Consider the following 17,152-nt stretch of genomic DNA (forward strand, 5'->3'; position numbering starts at 1 on the left):
TGACTCACAACACCATTTCTATCTGCAGCATTTACAAGAAGTAGTTTGCGCCAGATTATCTCAGCACTTTAAGCCTCCTTCCCTTGCTCTCACTGTCTGCCAGAGAAGCAACCACAATTTTTTAATTATGAAAACCTTTCAGATATGTGTCTAGTAAACTGAAATGATTGGTAAGTGGGTCTTCCAATTTGACTGTTTGTTCTCTAATAAATATCTGATTGTACACTAATGATACTGGCATTTTTCTTGCCATCTAGATGGCACAAGGCTTGTCTTGGTATTAAAAGTGACAAAGAGTGAAAAACACTGACTTTTCAAGCTTAAAAGAAAAAACCCACCTCTTTCAAAGTTAAGCCATTTTGCTTTGTGCCAGAAGCAGAGTTCAGGCATCAGCAACTCCATGGGTCAGAAACATTCAGTTTTAGGATTTTCAGTACTAAACAAACAAGAATAAAATCATCAGAGAACATAGTTTTCAAAGGGATTCCTCCAGATTTTTAATTCAGTTTTTTTAAAGACAACTAATTTTTTAAGGAGATTAGCAGTGGATCTCTGGCATCAAAGGCACTGACCCAAAGCATTCATTTTTAGCACTTAATCTACCACTAAGGCAAGCAAGTGAATAAGAATGTAGTAGGTAATACTATTAGCAAGTTGTTTCTTTGATTTTCTTAATCATTAGAGTCAAACAGAAACAGATCTTCCACAATCCCAATATTCTAAGTACATCCTGAAGCTAGTTTTTTTTCCTGCAAGTTTTTTCTCTCTAACTCACTTTTGTTGTTAATCCTTCCACGGCTCACTACATCTCGAGTTAATACATTGTCTGTTACTACTGAAAGAACTACATTATCAACATGTCTCCTCTTTTCTTCCTTGCTGGTTTATTCACAGTAGAGAAGGATGAAGGATTTTCATCCAAACAAAACTGAAGGAAGAAATATAAGATTCCATTTTGTGAACTTTTGCACAATTAACAGGAAAAGCTCGTTGCTGTGCTCTTAATTATTAAAGGCCATATTACAGGATAAGAAACATGGTGAATTAGGATGACAGAGTGTAACATGTACCCTCTAGTGGACCCTTGTCTTGAAAAGAGTTTTGGTAAAGTCCGATGAAGATGAAATAATTTCTTTAGACTCGTGGTTCACTATTCCCATGCCATTTCCTCACACACAATCTTTCGGGTGTTTTTTTTCTGGGCTGATTTCAGGAGAACAAATAAAAGTTCTGAATCTTAGCATCAGCGATCAGCAATGAAAAAGTTTATTGACTAGTTAGTGCGTAGGCAATCACAAAGAGATTTTCCCCATGCTCCAATGAACAATTTTGCTCTATAGTATAGAACAGCTTCCCTCATACCTAAAAATGGATGTGTACATGACCTTCACATGTTTTTAAAAGTAGGCTCCATTTCTGAAGCTTGAGGATCGGCAACCCAGCCAGTTTATTCTCCATCAGCCCTTGTTTCTGCTAATTGGCATTTCCCTTCAGATTTAAACCCTGCAGAAGAACATCACATTGCAAAGAAAGGGAGTTGCAAGTGCTCCAGTATGAGTTAATGTGTGCTAATAATATGACAACTAAATAAAGCACACAAAGGAGGAGATTCAAGTGTACTACTGCTCATTTCCTTGCCTCCAGCCATGTAGAAGATGCGGTGAGAAAAGATCAAATCTCAAAAGCATTGGAAATAAAATAGAGACAGCATTCAACAGAAAGGGAGACTCTGAAGAGGAATCCAAATATAGATATATGTAGGGCTTGGAGAAATAGACAATATATATATTCATTTTAATCTGAAACCTGAAGCCTCAGAAGAAATGTATTGAATGCAATTTTTCACTATAAACTCAGCACAAGGGAAATGTAGAAGAAGATGGAAGTTCCCCCTGTCCCTGCTTCACATTGAAAGGTACACATGGACTACATAAAATCTTCATAGACAACCAGCATTTTCCTACGGGTGTCCCAAATTAAGTACTGATGCCACTGAAGCATCAGCATCATTTCTGGCAAAGGATTCAAAAAGAGATTGATGTTGTTATAAAAGAATTATCTAAATTAAGATGGCATTTAAAGAAAGAAGAATAAATGGCTTTAATAATAATAATTGTGTGCCATCTGGTCAATTAAGACTTATGGCAACCGATAAGTGGCCTGGGTTGCCAGATGGGCAGTGTAGAAATAAAAATAAATAAAATAGACCCTTTTCATAGCTTTCTAAGTAGAAAGCAGTCAGAAGTGGTTTACTATTCCCTTCTTCTAGGGCCATCCAAGGACTGTACAGCTTGCCTACGTCTATACAGGCTGGCTTTTCTGGAATGGGTTTAGAATTGAGCTCCGAACCTTTGAATCCACAACCAGAAAAAGTAATTCACTGAACTATCCAGCCAACAGTGGATATAATTGGTATAGCTCGGGGCAAAGCACTTTTTTAAAAAGGTCCTAAATTTGATCTCTGGCACCAGCAAGTAGAGCTGAAAGAACTGCTACTCTGCCAGTCAGTGCCAACAACACTGATTAGATGGCCCCATGTTCTCATTTAGTGTGAAACAGATTCCTCTGCTTTTCCTTTGAAATCAATACGATTTCCAGTACTTTTACAATCCAGATTCCCTCAGGTACTTTCAGTTACAATTCCAGGAGTGATACTCCAAAATAATAAATTTTTGAAGATGTGCAGCTGCCTCACATTGCATCAAACCGTTGACTCATTTGTTCCAGGGGTAAGAAACTTCCAAAGTTTCACCATTCAGAGTCTCCCCGCTCCCCAAATACACATCAGTCTCTGAACCTCAGAGGCTGAATCATCCTTGGCACCACAGATTTTATTTTGTATTTATTTTCAAGTGGAACCCCCCCCCCCTTGTGTAGCCCAAGATTTCTACTACCATTTGCTCTGCAAGTACTCAGGTACATAAATTTACAGCATAAATAAGACATTCTGTCCACTCCCTGGCTGAGAATAAGACTGATGTGAATTAGAGATGGGGACAACTCACCATTTTGGTGAGTCGTCCTGCTTCGTGGGTTGTCAAAAGTGGATGACTCACAAAGCCCGACATTCCCCCCATGAACCGACAAATAACAAATTTATTCATCAGTTCGTAGGTGGTTACTAAACACACACACACACATGCACACACCTCTGCCCCGCCCCCTGCTGCCACTCCGCCCACCACCACCCCCATACAAAGAAAAAAAAGCTATCCTATGGCTTTTCCATTCTCCTGCTGGCCTGCACTGGTAGGTAACCACCCATCCCCACAGCCACCCACCCTCACAGTCTACCCCCGACTCCCTTCCTCTCCCTACCTTAGCCCCCACTGACTCCCTCTTACCATAGTCATTGCCGCTGCTGCTGAGGTCTCCATCAGGCCTTCACAGCTGTAGTAAGAGAAACTGGCTGTCCTTTGCAAAGATGGTAGCTGCAGCTTCATTTAGGGCAGGGAAGCTGCAGCTGCCATCTTTGCAAAGGGCAGCCTGGATTCCTTTTCTACAGCTGTGGAGGCCTGATGGAGACCTTGACAGCGGCAGCGACAATTACGGTAAGGGCGTGTTGGCAGGGTGGGGGCAAGGGGACTAAAATAGGGAGAGGAAGGGGTGGGGGTAGGCTGTGGGGGGTAGCTGTGGGGTTGGGTGGCTGCCTACTGGCCCACCAATTGGCTGATTGGCGGACTGGTAGGCAGAATGGAAAAGCCATAGGATGGCTTTTTTGAAAATCCATATGGGGACGAATAAACATGGGGAAATATTCATCAATCCTTATTCGTTGGGACTTAAAATCTGATGAATACAGATCAAGGAATATATGATGAATCAGCTAAATTCATTTTAAAAATCCATTTTTATATTTGTCCCCATCTCTAATGTAGATCTATGTTGCCCAGACAATATACAAAATTCCTTGAATCAATTCACACTCTCCCAGATTGCCTGGAGATCATGCATTCTGTACACCACTTGATCAGTATTCAAGCCTCTATTTGATGACTGTACATACTGAATGCACAATATGTGAAATCCCTTAGATCCATTCATGTTCGTGTTCTCTGACATGTTAATGTGGGGCTTGAATTTGCAATCCTACAGGCCATAATGAAACAACCTGACCAGGAATAAGAACCAGAAATTCAAGACTATAACTGAAACAAATTAAGCTTGTTATTGATAGAAAATGAAAAATGGAGAAATATGAAAGAGTCAGATAAATGTAAAATAATCAAAGCAAGTTAAGCAAAGTAATAAAGAAATGTGCGGTACGTGAATTAGTACAGCATTGTGCAAAATAGCTCTAATTCAGAGATTAAATGATGAGGAATAAAAGTGGAATAAAATTGGATAGGACAGGCAAATTAATGTAGACATATTGTTCAAATGTATTAAGGAAGAAATTAACTTTTAATGCTAATTAAATATATCTATTAATCCTTTTTCCTGTCCATTCTCAATTTTAGCCATTTCACTGCTTTTAATGACACAGCATTATATGGGAAAACTGTAGCTGCCATCCAGTGTGGTGATTACAGAAAGAAAGAAAAAGAAAGGTGAGAAAGACGAGAGTGGTTTAGAAAGCCTGGGTCTTACTTAAAGGGGGGGGTATAAAAAGACTTTCCTTTTTTTCTACTTCAAAGTATTTGTAGGGCCCGTCCAGGCTGGCTGGCTGGGGTGTGGTATGGATCGGGCTATAAAGGGTCTGTTGAGAATGGGTGTGGGGAGCAAAGTGCCAGTTGGCTCATTCCTGCTGCCCAAACAGCAAACAGCCACCTGTAGCTCGATTAGCTGTCAATTAAGCACTTTCCCTGATCCTCTGCAGAGGGTCAGGTGAAGTGAAAAGACTTTTTTTTACATTGTTCTTCTCTCGATGCTGTGCCATTTTCTCTCTTTCCTCCTCCCTGCTTTCCTTCCCTTATTCTCTCCCCAATTTCTCTCTCAGTCTCACTCAGAATCAGCAGCTGAGGTAGTTGAGGCTGCTGTCTCCGGCTAAATATGCTAAACAATTAGCAGGCCAAAAAGAATGCATGCCCTATGGCTGGGCCAGAAATGTGCATGACAGTTCTTAAAGGGGAAGGATGGATCATTCTAATTAGAAGCACTTGCAGAAGAGGGTTTTTTCTCCATAATTCAAACTGTACCATCATTAAGCCATATACCATATGGATATGCCAGTGTGGAAAGGCCCATAGAGATCAAAGATAGCACAAACATAGACATCTGAGCCAAGAGTGGAATTTGGCAGCTATCTGTATATATTCAAGATTTTCCCATGAAATGTGTAGATGAGGTTTTTGGGTTTCCAAGTAGCATCAGCCTTTTGTATTACATTAGCCTTATGTTTTCAAAACAAAAACACCTATGTAGTAAGCCTTGTGACCTTTTTGCTGTCTCTTATTTCATTGAGCCAAGCATGGTAGGTTTATTCTGGCTGTTACTTCCTCTGGGCAACACTTATTTGGTAGAGGCTATTTGCTTGGACAAAGCCTACATTTTTTCCACTATTGGCATATGTTTTGTCCGTCCTGGCTTCTCTGATGGGTGTTGAATACAAGAGTTTTCAAGTCAAAACAGAACACACTCGATACTTTCAAGATCAAATAATGTACCTTGGAGTTTGTGCTTATTGGCCAATCCATTCACATTGATGTTGTTGTGACATCAATGTGCATAACAGTCAGTTCTCCATGCAACTGACAAAATTGTGTATATGCTTCCATTAATTAGAGGATGAAAGTGTGTAAATGAGGTGGAGGAAAGAAAGGTTAGAAAACATTGCTATTGATAGGAAAATAAATAATTGTGAAAGTTAAAATAATGCCTCACATCCACATCATTTTAAACCACACCATGCACACCATTTTAAACCACTGGAATCTATGTTTCTTCTGTGGAGAAAGATAGCAAATAAAATAAAATATTCGAAGGAGCAGCAAAAAGGAACCGGGTTGCTGAAAGGAGCAGCTGCTGGAACCGGGTTGCTGAAAGTTGGGAGAATGATGTTTTGGCTTAAAGTGTACTTTTTCCTTAGTAAACACAAAGATCTATCTGGTGGAAAGACTGAGGATCTTCTCACCTGCTGGTGTCCTGTGAAATAGAGGTTTTAAAGTGAAACTAAATATGTGGGGCATTTGTGTGCACCTGAAAACGGTGTTTGCTCTATTCACATATTCATATTCACATATGAAGAAGTGGTGGAGGCTGTACTTCTACATAAAGGAGCATGCAGGAAAGAGGAATAAGCAAGGGAAGGGCACATGTCTGCCCACTTCCCTGTTTTGCTTAAGAAGCACCTGCATTTTCCCAGCAGTGGTTTCCATTATCTTGGGTCCTCAGATGTTCCTGGACTGCGAGTCCCAGAAACCCTGGCCAGCAGTACCAGTGGTGAAGGCTTCTGAGACTTTTAGTCCAGGAGCAAGGTTGTGAACCATTGCCCCGAGCAACCATACACATGGCTGCCCAACATAATCTACTTCAGTCTTCAGATCCAAAGTGGACTTCTAAAAGGATTATAAAGGGTAGGAAAACTGAAGTGTCATTCTTCACCTCAAAGAATAGGGGGGAGTGTGTGTGTGTGAAACAGCCTGCATTTTTTCCTATACTCCATCATAAGTTTGTTTCACGAGGTTTTTTTAAAAAAACACACACACACTTATTTTCACACATTTATTTTGTATGCAGTTTCTCTTAGTGTATACATTTTTGCATGTAATATTTCTTAATACTGGTGATTTTGGCGATAATTTGCAGCATCCGGCTGTAGAGCCAAGGTCTGGAAGTATGAATCCCATTGTGCCTCCCAAAGGAGGGCCCAGCCAAGATCACTCAGAACATGATGGGGTTACATGCTCCACCATTTTTGTCATATTGATCAAGGCACACAGTCCCAGAGATTAGCAAAAAGAGGGACTGCTAAACCACTTCTTAATACTATATATGTGTGGAAATACTAGTTAGTTTTCTGGCAAAGCACTAGTTATAAGCAATCATGTTTTAGATACTAAATTAAAATTACAAATGACAAGAGTAAGCAAAACCAAGCCAAGATTGAAGGACAAGGCTTAGAAATGTCTGACCTGTACCTTGGGTAGTACAATCCTATGAATCGCTATTTAGAAGTAAGTCTAATAGAGTTAAATGGGAATACTCCCAGCTAAACGGATATAGGATTGCTGACTTCAGGTAACAGTAGTTCTGCAAGCACTTCCCCCCCCCCCCAAATTGTAAATTACCATTTTATGAAGAAACTCAGCTTTTCAAATATCTTTTATTTGTTAATCTAGCCAATCTGGACCTGTGTGTGGCTTTGTGGCCATTTATAGGCCAGAGTGTAACTGGCATGGCACAACAGGGGATTATGCATAACTGACTTGCTCTACCCCTCTTGTCCTCTGCTGTAATGGCTGCTCTGTTCTCAGCTAACCATGACTATTCATTATGCAAAAGCAAAGTTACTAGCCACTGTTTAAAATTACTTTATTTCCCTGAATTACAGTCAAGGGCAACACAGATTTTCTAAGTTCAGATATAGCCAGTTGATGTAAGTAGCTGGAAATAAAGTAAAATATTCAAATCTTAACCTTGCAATTATGCCAAAGGATGGGTGGGGGCAGCACATGGGCCCAGACGTCTTCTGCTTGTATACATAAACTATGGCTGAAAAGCTATTTATGATCATGTAAGGTTTGTGTAACTAGCCACAGCTAAATGATGAAGTACCTGGGTGCATATTGGCTGGGTCCAGTCAGGCACATGACCATGCATGAGACTTGGACATGCCCTGACACCTCATCAATTAGCTGCATTTAGTTGCTGCAAATTGCATCAACACCAATATGATTCTGCAAATATCAATACCATTCTGGCCTATGATTCGGTGTTATATACAGACTAATATTTTTTAGTTCACAGAATAATATTTTCCCATTGCAGGAACTAAATATATGCACATAAATGCATAAATACAGAGACAGACTGGCAGCCAAAGAGAGATCAGCAGTTCCATGGGCCCTCCTAACTCTAAGGCAGATGGGAAAAAGAGGAGTAGAGTCTGTTAACTTCAAACTAGAAAGTACAGAAGTTGCAGTTAATAGTGCTTTGCAAGGCATTTAATCATTTTAAATGGAGAGATTTCATAAAAGAACCAGGTCATCCCTGAGGGGTTTTGGGTAGGAACGATAGAATTATCCATTTTAGACTCTCCTCGTGTAGCAAGTAACCCCTATGGAAATTCAATTTGCCGAGGTAAATGCTTCTAGTAAGCTGATCTCTAATACTTTCTCGCACACTTTAGCTACGCTTTCACTTCCAAATTCATATTAAGTTATTCTGAAGAAGCAAAAAGGAAATATTACTTCCCCCCAAATTATATTCAAATATTCTTGTAGAGGCTTGCCAAGCCTGCCATTCTGAATAAAGAAGTTATTGTCATTATTGTTGCTACTGAGATTCATGAACAGCTGCTGTTTGGAGCCAAGATTCTCCTTTAAAGAGCTCCTTCTGTAGGTCTAAGAGCACTGGGTGCAATGGAGAGTCTGGCAAAGTTTGCTGATTTTCTTTCCCTTTTGCTATCTCCAGCACTGTTCTTGAGGATCTCCCAAATTCCAGAACAGATTTTGAAGAGCCAGAGACAAGCTGGAAGCAAAAAGCAGAAATCAGTGAACATCAACCTCTGTCTGCCCTTTCTATCAGAAAATCCATCTCATAAGCAGATTTCTGACAATGGCATCTCAGAGGTGAGAACTGTGAATATAAATAAATAAGTACATGAACTGAATTTGCATTTTAAAAACTTGCACCAGTCTTTTCTCTCTTTATAATAAACAAGTATCTATCTTTCCTTCTACAAATCACACAGTTCCTACTCTGCTGCCCCATTTTGGCTCTCAAAGACTATGCCAACAGAATGCAATCTCCAGTAGGTTTCATCAGGTTAGTAAAACTTCAAGTAAGTCCCCAGTACCATCTGAGGACTAGCCTAGCTAAGTACAGAGAAGCCCAGCACCAGATGGTTGGCTGTAACACATTATGAATTTGCTAGAGGAAGTATGAGTACAGTGACAATGTGGAATCAGTATGATCTCCCATCAATAGGAGGACTACCGACAGTGGTACAAACGTCAGCGTGTTCAAGGAATACAGTACACTAAAAACTGTAGTACATATACATATATAACTAAAACAGCCAACAAATCAATTTTCAGGAGGAAAAAAAACACATTTGTTAATATTATCTTGCAATAATTACCTTTACAATACCTTAAAGAACAAAAGAGGTCTTTCTAGCTGTCATGTTGATAGTTACCACTTATTTGGACAGATGTGATGGCATGTCCAGATGTTCCTTTGAAAGAACCTCTTTGGTTTGGTATTTTTTCCAGTCCTCATACCATGTAATCAGTTGACTTGGTGACAAGAGTGACAAATCATTGCCATCTCTAGCTTTTTCAAGCTCTGCTAAAGTCATGTTGCTTTTGTGTTCCAGAGTTTGTCACAGGCACAGAATTGAATGTCATGGCATTGTCGATGCTTCTTGTGTCCAACACTTATGTCCAAAGGGCATCCCAATCAGAACCTTTTAATTAGCATACCCTTACATAGAAAAAAGGCTCCAGAGAACAAACTACAATAGTCATCATAGTAATTCTTTCCTAAGAGAATTCCAAAGGTATCTCAAAGAGCACCTTTTTTATATATATAAGCAAGTATTAAAAAACTTAAATCTGGGCATGAGTCCCACTAGTTCTTTCTCAGGAGGAACCTCAACCAAATAGGATAGACCTTTTGTTCCATAAGGACAGAGAGCAAATTACTGATTAAAGACAAATTCTGGTTTGTTTGTTTGTTTGTTTTTTAATGTACTATAAGAACTAGAAATTTAGAACATTAATTCAGAAACCTGTTAACTTGTTCTTCTTGTGCAAGGGTCCATCATATCAGCAGACTGTCAATTACAGAGCATTTATAAGCAGATATCTAGGGCCTCCTCACTCACGTTCCATTAGCATGAACTCAGAAGTTCCCTTAGGTGCTATGGGGATTACACAGGAATGCTAGAATTAAAGAGGATTCTGGCTGTATCACCTAGCAGCAATTGTAGCAACAGGCAATGTTTGTGACTCAGTGAGTAGAGAAAGACAGAGAAGGATGTGAGCAATTTAGACTGACAACACGCCAACCCTTCTTGGCACTTTCTAGATATAAAATACTCATAATTGGTTTATCACGGCCCTTCCTCTTCAAGGCAGCTTACAAGCATAAAATATGATAAATTAAACCACATAATCATTAAAATCAAAATAAAACCAAGCACCACCACCAGTTAGATACAACTATTTCTGATAAAGCTATCCAGATTAATTAAGCAACCATGAAAGAAAGTTACAAAAGTGGTATGTTCCTAAAAGCAGCGCGCGGGGGGGGGGGGGGATAAACTCCATAGTGTGGAAATCACAGAGGGGAAACAGTTCTCACACAGACCTCTGCAGTTGTTGGGGTTCTTAAGAGGGCCACTCCTGCAGAACTGAACATCCAGATAATTTCTTAAGTTTTGAAATAATTTCTTTTTCACTCATAAGCAAACCAGGAGCCTAGTCCAGATCAGGACCATTACAGGGTAAGACAAAACTAAATTAACCTCCCCCATACAGTGACTAAAGATAGGGGAAACCTCCACTAATGCTAACTGGCTCCATCATGATTCATTCAGTGGCAAAGAGCCTTCAAAAATCTGCTCTCCTGGGGAATCCTTTACTCTCTCCAGATAAATCCTGTGTCTACCAAGGAAATTGGTTTATCTGGGCTGTTTGGCATTCACAACAAGAGGTCAGCTGCACATCCATATTCTGGGATCAGTGCTGTCTAGATTTACTTGGCTTGGCTGCTCAGTCTCCTCCTGCAACCCATGGGCACAGCAGGTTCAGCAAGGATCCTAGCTTCCAGGTCCACTGTTCCTGAAACAGCTGGTGTAGCCTCTTTGGAGATGTGATTGGTACTTATAAAAATGTTGGACTTGGAAGCTCACTTGGGGTTTTGAACCTCAGAAACATCAACAGAGAACATCAGACCAAAAATAAAAGAAAAAGGGGACACCTATTTTAATGTGACCTTTTGTGAAGTGGATTTGATCCTTTACAATACAGCAATTAGTCCTTTTTGTTTTGTCTCATATGCTTGAGCAGATTAACATGGCTACTTTTTTTTGAAAGATTCATCTAGGACTTTCTAGCCTGTGTCTAATAAGAGAATAGGCTAAGTTTGGATAGGCAGGGGTGGAGACTCGTGGGTAGGTGCAGCTGAGGGGGTGGTAGTGACTGGTCAATCCATGAAGGCACTAGCAAGTACAACAAGATCCTAGTCCAATAATGCTATTTATTATATGTTTTAAATAGCCAAATATTCTGTCAGGCACATTTGAAAGAGGTGATTGGGTAAGATAATTAACAATCCGAAAGCCATCAAAGCTTTGATCTTTTTCTGCCTTACACATTTGAAAGATATGCCCTTGAATCTTTTGAGATTGCTCCTATTACATTCAAATCCTCTTTGGGAACCACAGTGCTGGCGTCTGACAAAGAAGCCCGCAGAATCCCCTGCAGAGGTTGCAGCTGTCATTTGCAAAATGGAACTTTGTTAGAAATCTGACTAAACAGTGTCACCTTTCCCAGCCTGCTAAATACCAGATTCTGTATTTCTATTCATGTGTGAGATTTGTGTTCAGTTTGCTCTTATTATGTTGTTAGAGCTGAAAGAGCCTTTCAATTAGCTGGAGCTACTGAAAGAAGAAATTACAGAGCCTCAGTTTCATGGTGATGCATCTGCAAACCTTTTCTCTTAACAAATCTCACTGCTTGCTTTTTTAATTATCTTTTTTCTGAATAATCTATTAGCCCAATTAGACTATCTATGTGAGTGCAATGAACTGCACAGGCCACCATATGAAACAGGATCTGTGGAACTCCAGATTTTGTTTGACTTCAAGTCCCATCAGCCTTAGCTAGCATAGCCCAGGTTAAGGAATTAGGAATTATGGGAGTTGAAGTCCAAGAATTTCAAAAGTTCTTGCAATCCAAGAACGTCTTACTTACACACTCATCTGCCTCTTTACAAATATAGCTCTGATTTCTCATTCTTTTTGATATTTCAGCAGGTATTGTCCACACACTTTCAAGCTTATCTTCAGAGATCCAGAGGAACAGAATTTAAGGAACAAGCTAGGTAATCACAGTATCTCCACACTGCAATCCTATGGATGCCTACTTAAATTTACCAGACCTTCCTTCCTGAGGAAAGGGTCACCATAAGTCAGAACTGACTTGACAGCAATCATCATCATCATCATCATCATCATCATCATCATCATCGTCGTCGTCGTCGTCGTCATCATCATCATCATCATCATCATCATCATCATCGTTGTTGATAATAATAATAATGATCAAATTATGCCAGATCACCTTTTAAACATTATATGGCAGAAAAAAGACCAAAGTTTTGATAGTTTTTGGATTGTCAATTACTTTGCCTGATCCCGTTTTTCAGATAGCCTGGCATAATTTGAGCAGAAAGAAAACTTAGTCTGTGAAGCTGAAAAGTTTGAAAAGTAACATTTCTGAGTTCTGGATCTAATGCTTAGTTTTGGAACAGAAGACATGAGCTGAGAAACAGATACAGTGGTGCCTCGCTTAGCGAGGTTAATCCGTTCCGGATTAACCCTCGCTCAGCGAATCCATCGCTAAGTGAAACAAAAAAGTCCATAGGAACGTATTAAAACTGATTTAATACGTTCCTATGGACTTAAAACTCACCGTTGTGCGAGTTTCCTTCATTGCGGCGGCCATTTTGGATGCCTCGTTAGCGAGGCAAAACAGCGGTCGCCATTTTGTTTTAGCGGTGGCCATTTTGGAACCACCGATCAGCTGTTCGCTATGCTTTGATCGCGTCCGCGCGATCATCGCATAGCGAAAAAAGCCCATAGGGGCCATCGCTGAGCGAACGCTCCAGCGATGGCCTGGGACCCTTCGTTATGCGGTTTCATCGCATAGCGAAGCGTTCGCTATGCGAGGCACCACTGTATTTAAAAGACCATAATTAGAGCTGTAAGCTTGTTAATGTTTCAGAGAGATGGTTGAGGCAATCTTTTTCATTTGTGAAATCAGCCTTCAAAGGAAACCTGCTCTTAAGTCTTGAAGACTAATCACTAAACAAAGCAAGTTAATTTGCATACTCCCAGAGGTGAGAGAAGCTCCTGCTGTGACACTTAGACTCTCATAATAATCAAGAATGTTCTCCCTCTAAACATGAACTACCGCTAACATCTGTTTCTTGTCTACCCACACAGAACTGGAAGAAAAGAGGCCTTTTTTTGTTATTGATCTTGACATAATAGTTTATGTTTGTTGATACAAAGATACGTCTTGTTTGTCCATCCATACTGTAACTGCTGTCACGTTTTTTGCCAACCCAAGCCTCCACCATGAAAACATTGGCATAGAAGATTCAAAGCAAACAGGCTCCCCATATGATTTCGTTTCCTCTGTGGTCCCACACCCTCATCACATGACTACAATCTTGCTAGGAAGATCAGCTGAAGGAAGGCTATAGCAGAATATGCTATAGCACAAGGGGTGAACACAGGACTCAACTGGCTAATAAATACTTTCAGTTCCTCACATGTCATTTTATTTCAGTCTATATTTAAAATTGACATAATTGAAGTACTACTTTCTCTCCACTGCATCTCTTTCCCATGACTGAATATGGGCAATCAATTTCAACAGTGGTGATATTTTCTGTCACAGGTTTTGGCTGATTGTGATGTCATCTTTTTTATCTGCTATGAGTTGTAAGATATGATAGTGATCTCATCAAGTAATAAAGCTTCCTCATGTTAATAACTTGGTAAATTCATCACCTGGATTAGTAATCTGTAGCTGGTGGCAAGATATTTTCCCAAAATATATTATCTCATGGCTAGAATTCCTCTTCTTGGATGCACACTTTGATGTTATGAGAGATTTTGAGTGTGTCAGAGAAGCTAAGAGCAGTGTCACCCAAGGGGGAATATTAACAGCTCAGGCACCCAGCTGAGATGTATCCATTCCTGTCAGGAGAAATGGTCAAGTTAGCAGAAGAGAATGGATAGTTCCAATGGCAGTGAGGGAAGAGAAACTGCTGGTGGGCAGCTACTGGACAGCAGCAGTAGCTGAAAGTGATGCTGGCAAAGGATCTTTCACAAATATTATAGCTGTAGAACCTTCTGTGGGCATATCAGGGGCATATCAACTGGCTACTTTGCTGGCAGCTTCTTCTCCACCTGAACTCACCTCAGCTTGCCTGCAGTCAGATTTAGGATAACACTGCTGGAAGAACTAGTGAGCCCTCATGTAAAGGATTTAGCCAAGGGTGTCTCCAGAGTGTTATTTGGAATGAAAATGAGTCACCTGATTAGGCTAAGAGGTAACTTTATACTGTAGTAATTAGTCCATAGCATATATATATATTTATCTGCGTCAAATAAATAATGTCCTCCCACATTCCTCTAGAAATATTCTTTAAAATGAAGTTACTGTTTTTTTCTTGCTGGATCCTTCTTTTGTTTTAGTATTTAGACCCCAGACAGCATATAAATATTCAGAGGACGATCACTTTAAAACATTCTACAATTTAGGGAGCTATATAACATTAAGCATGCTAAATTCTAAAAAAAAAAACCATTTATGAGGTAGTCAAATCTGCCAGACTGTACTATAATTTGGATACTTTTAAAGCAATTTTATTCACAGCTTCCTAAACATGGGTGTGCAGAGCTATTATAAAAATGGATTAAAATTCAGCTGTTAGATACAACAAACTTGAAATGGTTGCTTAAGTCACAGTCCTATGTGATTAGAAATACAGTATCTGAGCAGAGGAGACAAAAGTAAAACTAGGGCCAACAGAATTTTACTTTCAGCAGACCACAGGCATAGAAAATGGTGATTAACAAAGAATCGGAATAGTGAAATCTCCACAGCTGTCAAAAATAGGAAGAGTGAAAAAGTTATGGTAGATGGATGCACTGAAAGGTTAGGTATCTCTCAAGGCCAGTTTAGACAAATTAGAAGCCTATTGTATCATACGGACACTGCTATCATTATGTCTTTGTTAAAATATACTTCTCATTTTTTACTGAAGTAACTCAAGACCCAGTTCTCATGCCTGTTATCCTCATAACAGCTCTGTGAGATAGATTAGACTGAGAAAGTGGCATGTGTATGTATGTGTGTGTTTAAATGCCTCACCCCTGGTGCCATTTGACTGGAATTTTCCACTCAGCCTCCAGAATAGGAGGTAGTTCCTGAATGCACTCCCTGCTCCCCACTCATATTGCCTGTTTTGAGGAAATCAACTTTCCTTTTTGGCTGGGGGGGGAGGAAGGGCCACACAGAAACTCAGCCATCCTCACCCTAAAGCTGGGATAAAATTTAAATAACACGACAGATAGTAAATAGCCAACCAAAGCTGAATTAAATCCAAATTATTATTTATTCTAGTGAGCTTTGCAAGTAGAAGTTATGCTCAGTTGCAGTCCAGCTTGATTGATGTCTAAAGTTCATTAGTCTATGTCGTGTCCTTGGTGTTGCTGGGGCAGCTTTTCTAGCTATCCTCAAAAACCCAAACAGCAGCAACAAACCAACAGAAATAGCCATGTGGTGCTTTACACAATCCAAATGTAGAACAGGTGATACCTTTGGTTAGATCACTAAAAATCAAACATTCAGCACAAGCTTTCATAAATAAAATTCACTTCATCAGGCATAACATAGAAAAATGAAGTAAGTGAATGTCCAAAATGGTTTTATGTCATCATTCTCAGTGGGGCTGGAACAATGAGCTAGCATGAACTTTCATGTTCAACTGTTCAGCTTTTCTTTTCTTGGAGCGCCTGAAAAGTATGCAATTTATGCTATAGCTATTGTACTGAAAGAGAAAGTTTGGCACAGCCTCCTGGCGTGAGTGCTCTCCCAGGTGCTGAAACAGTTATAGGGAGCTTCAAACAGAACAAGGCAGGTAAGACTCTTTTTTTCTGACACCAATGCTCTCTCTCCAGCAGATTTGCTTTCAATGATGAGTTTCCAGTGCTTCCCAGGAAAACGGCCGTGTTTAATGTTGCGCCAATATGTTATTGCAAGGTTGAAGATAACCATCTCATTTGTGAATAGGCAGCTTTCACATCAGTGAATATGTCATGAAGCGAGAAAGACCTGGAAGACCTCAATACATGAGACAGTTTTACTTGACATATGGCACCTACAGGCTCATTATGGTGTATACCATTCAATTTCCAAGTTGTCTCACTGCACTGTATGAAATGAATACACATGTAATTTATTCAGAACAACTGAATTAGCAGTACTGAAGCCACTGCACTGAAATCCAATTGCCAGTCCTATCTAAAGTAAGCCCATTCAATCCGTAGCTGAATGGTGAATCAACAACTAAGTACCTCCCACTGACGCAGTAAATCTACTTTGGGTGGGCTCTACAAAATGGATTCAGACCATTGTGTTTAATAGCTGGCATAGGTATATGCGGAGACACTTCCCCAGGAAATTTAATCTTGTGCCATAGCTATGAGCCTTATGACCCTCATTAGTAACATTAAGGCATCTATTGAACTCACTGGACTGGTAGACTGATAATCCCTTGGAAATTCAAGAGCATATATCCAACACTCTCTAGCTTTATAAATCATTGTGCAACTTTTAAGAAAAAAATGTGAAAATGAATAAAGTAGAACATTTTTCACAATCTGCTTTGGAATATCCCATTACAGTTCAAAATCCTGTTACAAGTACTGAGCATTAAAGTGCTCCATAAAACTGCTTATATTACTATGGTGTTCTAGATGGTTTTTTTTAAAATACTGAAGCCAGGGAACAGAAATACATACGGACACTTTTAAATTACATGATACTCCATAATACATGGTGCAAGGAAAAGAAAAAGTCCACCAAGTGTTTCAGACATTGTGCTGCATTGTTATAGGATAACTTGTGTGTGTAGGCTTCTACAGTGCGGAGTAAAGAAGTTAATTGCAAAATGGCTGTTATAGCCTGTATTAAAATCAAAACAAAGATGAAATCTAGATTTTTATTAGGAAGGCAGAGGCTTC

The sequence above is a fragment of the Pogona vitticeps genome, chromosome 3, assembly GCF_051106095.1.
Source record: "Pogona vitticeps strain Pit_001003342236 chromosome 3, PviZW2.1, whole genome shotgun sequence".
NCBI classification, from domain to species: Eukaryota; Metazoa; Chordata; class Lepidosauria; order Squamata; family Agamidae; genus Pogona; species Pogona vitticeps.